Source organism: Arachis ipaensis, chromosome B4 (assembly GCF_059453495.1).
Source record: "Arachis ipaensis isolate K30076 ecotype BB chromosome B4, ASM5945349v1, whole genome shotgun sequence".
NCBI lineage: Eukaryota > Viridiplantae > Streptophyta > Magnoliopsida > Fabales > Fabaceae > Arachis > Arachis ipaensis.
In genome coordinates, this window is record NC_142439.1 from 107,508,721 (window position 1) to 107,514,382 (window position 5,662).

Genomic DNA, 5,662 nt, shown 5'->3' on the forward strand with positions numbered 1-5,662 from the left:
ACCATACCATATCCTTATGACTATTATGAGCAAGAACCTTTAGAACCACCACAACCCTATCATGATTATTACCAAGAACCACCTTAATACACACCATCTCCATACTTTTACCAAGTAGAACCACCTTCCTACTATGAACCCACTCTCCAAAATGATGAACCCTCTTATCCGCCCCAAGCCTCAATAGATGATTCTCTCACCTTGCTACTTCAAGAACAAGCGGATATGCAAAGGAACACCCTAGAGTTTGTGACCAACTTGACCAAGGTAGTGCATACCTTAGCCTACCGATGCTTGAACACTCAAGGTGCTTCCATAACCACATGTGAAGGATCAAAAGAAGAGCAAAGCATAAGGAAGATATTGGAAAATCCGGTGGAGAATGAGGAGTTGGATTTTGTATTGGGACAATTGGAGAAACCTATGATCGTTGAAGAAAAAGAAGAAGTGGTTGAAGATTTAGGAGATGCGGAACCACCATGGGAGTCTCAACAACCTCCGGAGTATATCAAAATTGAAGATTATGGAGAGGTTGTTCAAGAGATAAATTCAATCATCAATAACTTTTTATCCAAAATTGAAGACCCTCTCATCGAATGTGACGTTGATATTGAATTGGACGTCACACAACCTCCAAAGCTTGATTTGATTGATGATGAGGAGGAATTGGAAGAAGTTGACAAGCACGAAGAAATTGGAAGAAGTTGTCAAGAGGCGAAAACAACTAAAGAAGAGCCTAAGGGAGTAGACCTCGCATTGTCTAAGTGTAGGGAGGTTCCCCTTCCTAAGTCACCATCCAACACAACATTCAAGTGGGTAAATTTCTTACCCTTAAGCTTCTCTCTCTCACCCGAATATGGCTTGATTGAAACGGATGGGCAACTTAGAGCTCTCTGTGGAGTCAATAGTAAGAGGGAGTTGTGTAGTGGTTGGAAGCTTGGTACTAGGCTCATTAAGGTCGAACCTTCAAGGCGTAAGGACCATGATTGGATGAATGCAAACTTGTGTGGGTCTAAGAAGAAGGTTTGTCATGCTAAGGAGAATTCTATGTGTCGACCACCCGGATAGAAGAATCATGACAATCAACTTGAGGACGGGTGCGAAAATAAGATATGGGATCCCGGAACACACTTTGAAGACCAACTTTGGGACCTCCTATTTTGGGTTGATCTTCACCCAAGCTTGGTGAAGACGGTTGGAATTTCTAACAACCAATTGAGGAGCAAAGATACTTGGAGATTCAAGGATGAGTACAAACACAAGCCACCATGACAAAGAGCTTCCAAATGTCCAACTTAAGGACTTAAACTAAAAGTACTAGGTGGAAAACACCCCACCATGGTAAACTCTTTCCATTCCCTTGTAGATTTGAATAATAAGTGATTTGAGCTGCCATTGTAGGTAGTTTCCTCTTCATAAAGTTGCTTTAATAACTTAGTTTCTAGTTGCTTGTGATGCAAATTTTCCTTGTCTGTACTTGAAAACTCCTCAAAAGCCAAAAATATTTTTGTGATTTTGCATTTTTGGTTAGTTTTGAGTTGTAGGTAGTGTTAGGAAGAGTTTAAGCTATTTTTAGTTGTTCTGAAAAAAAAAGGGCAAGGACGCGTACGCACAACGTACGCGTATGCGTCAATAAGTGGATGCAGCCCCCATATATGAGTCCAGAGAGTTGGGCAAATGTGATGTGAACACTGGGCGTGTAGCGCAAGTTTTATGCACGCGTACGCGTACATGACGCGTACGCGTCGATGCGGAAGCATGGATCCCATACATCATACCCAAGAGTTGCGTAACTTTCGTGCGCTCGTTAAGCGTGTGGCACAAGCCCCTGCCCACGCGGACGCGCACCATACGCGTACTCGTCGAAGCGCACTCCATCCACGCTTAAGCGTACATGACGCTTGTGCGTCCATACCTTTTTCATCCACCTATATGGATGCGTCTTTTACGCATACGCGTGGATTCAAAATTCCTAATACCCCAAGGATGCGAGAAGCCCTGTCCATTCACGCAGCTTCCCTTCTTCTTCTTCAATGTTTCATTTCTTCTTCTCCCTCCATTGCCAATCCACCGAGCTCTGCAACACCGCAAGCCTCCCACCGTTCGGCGAATCACCGCCGCCGTCAACCACCCTATTCCCCTCTTCCCCCTACTTTTATTTCTCCCTCCTTTCCTATCTCTACTCCTCCCGGCCATACTTCTCCTTCCACCACCAACTCCGCCGCGACCCACCATCACTGCCAGCGAGCATTACATCACCATCACCAACCGCTCTTTCTTCTTCTCATCACCGCAACAAAGAGGTGCTGAACCTCCCCACGGTGTGTCCCTGTTTCGCCTTCCCAGAACCTCCATTCTGCCACCGTGGGCCACCGAGCTGCTGCCGTCCTTGGGTGGCACTGCTTCCTTTTACCACCCTTCTTCCAACTCTATTCCTGCTACTGCTCCTAGGTGCCCCTATTTCAAAAATATTTCGCTCTGTTTTTACCTTTTCTTTTGTTAATTCTATCCTATAGTGTTAGCTATTTCTTAATTTTTGTTTTGCTTAGGTTAGATAGAAATGCATATGGTTAGGTAGCTAGGTTGTGGTTAAAGGATTCTAGGCCTGATAAGTGCTCTGTTCTTGTTATCCGAATCGGCTGAATTGAGATTGTTTTGCTGAATGGCGGTTGATGTTACTGTTCTGTACATTCCTACCACTGCTGTATTGTTTCACTGCTGCCTCGCTGAGTGATTCTACTTGATGTCGCCTAAACCATATGAACTTGTTGCTTGTTTACATGTTTGATGATTCATATGTGCTATTTTTCTACTGTTTGCTATCCGGGAATATCTGATTTACTGCCGGAATGTTGCCAAAATTTCTAAAAATCGTATTATTCTTCAACTTGTAACTTAGGAATTGAACTTGGCACTTGATTGACTGGAAAATGATTTGTGTTTTATGCCAAGTACAACTCCTTAGTTGATTCGGCCAGCATTCCCATTTCATTTTTATTCCCGCTTATGTGCATTACACTTGGTTAATCAAAGGACTAATTGACGAATTTCTGTGTCAAAGAGCACCTTGGTTAACTATGTCAAGAAGAGCCTTCTTTGTGTTTTCAATGTTTCAAGTTTATTTCAAATGCTTTCTGACTTCTTGGTTCAAACTTAATTGTTCATTCTACTTAACCATTGAAGCCTTTCACATTATGTCATCATTTGACTTAAACTTGCCCTTTCTCAATAGAGGTTCTTATATTAGTGATAATTGGTGATTTTCGCTAGTGTGACCCTTTTATTTTGACATTGTTTTCAACTTGCTTTTAGTTACACAAATCGCATGTTTCACATCTTTCAACACCAATTATTACAACCCTAATAACCTTGTGCATTGTTGATGAACTGCTTTTCTAGTGTATGCTTTTATGCAAATTCATATTTCATCATCTATGACTTGCATCACACCTATGATTGTAAGCATGCTTGTTCTTTATATACCTCTTGAGCTTCTTGTGTTTAAGTCCCATAATTGTCATGCCAGTGATTTCTAACCTAGTTTTCTAATTTCTAACTCCGTTGACTCTCTAATTCCCTTTTCTTAGTTTTCACATTAACTCTCCTATATTCTTTGAGGCATGATGACTATTGTGGCTTAACATACAAGCATTCTGTTACTGTTGCGTAATTTCTTGGATTGCATCTTGGATTGAATTCTATATTTTGTTTACTTGCATTCTAAGTTTTCATATTTTTAACTCACTTCATGATTACATGTCAATCCTCTTGCTTTCTGTATGTGTTTAATGCCTTGCTTTATACTCCTCTACTTGGCTTAATTGTTTATATCCTGTCATATCCATTTTCAGGATGTCTGATAGAGGGAAAGCAAAGGTTACCTCTAGAAAAAGGAAGAAACATCAATCTTCCACTGCTTCTCCCTTCACTGATTATGCCAAGAACCCTCTTTCAGAGAAGGAGAAAGCAGATCAGCAACTGCTGCCTACCGATGCATACAGGTTCCCTAACCTGTACTGTGAGCTCTGCTTCCCGACCTACCGGTAGAGGAACCTCAACATAGAGAAGAAACTGACCATCCCCGCCGACTTGAGGCGATCCATTGAGACCCGTATTGAGAAGATGGGCCTCTCTTTTGTGGATAGGGAGCTGGGTAGGGTGAACACGTCATGGGTTCAGGAGTTCTACTATAATTTCTTCAGACATAACCTTGACTCAGTTCAACTAAGAAGCAGACAAATATTGGTCACAGAGGCTGCTATTGAGGATGCACTCCACTGCCCACCCAAGACCGGTGATACAGATGCCTATACCCAGGCTGGGGTGGAGATGCATTGTATAACATATGATTATAATGCCTTGAGGTGTATTGTTGCCACCCCGGATGCCCCTTGGGAGATGGATGCTGATAATAGAAAACCCAAGGATATGTTATTTGCTCATCTGACGAGGGAGGCTAGGACATGGCAGCAGATCTTTGCCCACTATGTCATGCCAACCACACATTTTACTGAGATTTTGGTGGACATGCTCGTCCTGATTAGCTATATTATGGAGGGGAAGGAGGTGTACTTTCCCCGATTGATCAGGAGATTTATGTGGCGAGCACATGTCCGTGGCACACTCCCGTTTCCGACTTTGGTCACTAGGATGGCCGAGCTAGCCAGTGCTCCATGGAGGGCGGATGATGAGACACCATCCCCAGTCTACGGGAAGGAGAACACGATTCCATGGGGGAAATGGGTGAATGAGAAGCCTCCATCCCGGCGTCGATCTAAAGCTCGAGCCTCAGCAGCAGCGACACCTAGACCTTCTTCCTCTTCAGCTGCAGCAGGTCCATCAGCACCAGCAGCACCTATCGCACCACCACCAGCACCCCAGCCGACATATCTATTGGTACAGCATCTTTTCCGCTTCATAGAGTGTAGTGAGCACCGCATCATGCGACGTCTTGATCGAGTGAATCAGATGTTTGTAGCACTGGGCATCGAGTTACCCCCTATTGCCGTCCCTTCTTCTTCTTTGGAGGAGGAGCATGAGGAGGAGCAGGCTCAGCCAGAGGCACCTCTACAGACACAGGCTACCCCAGAGGCACAGCAGCCCCGAGGAGCCACGGCCTCAGCCCCAGCAAGATGCGACAGTTGACCCTCACCCCGAGCCCGAGCAGTAGCATCGAGGACGATGCTTCATTCTAAGTGTGGGGAGGTCATCGTCGTCACTGTCGGTGGATTACTATTTTGGGTGAAAAATTTTGAACATTTATCACTTATTTTGTGTCATTTTTAGTACTTTGCACCTTATTTTTACTGCACTTTTGGGATTATTGTATATATTTGTTATTTTGAGATACTTTTGTTTTAGTTTGTTGCATTTTGCACCTTGGGTGGTAGATATTTCATACTTTTAGTTGGATTTGCTTTATGTAGTTATTTTAGCTTTTGGTTGTGATTAGAAAAATATTTTAGATTGTTGAAACCAAGTTTACCCTTTTTACATAAGAAATTTGGTTTGATTGAAAAAGAAGGGATAAACTAAGGAACTTTTAGCTTTCTCAATCACAACATTGCATCAATAAGCTTAGCCAAACAATGAAATTTTCCCAAGAACTTATATATAGGGCACCACCCCAATTGATTGAAAATTTTTGTGAAACTTGCTTGAA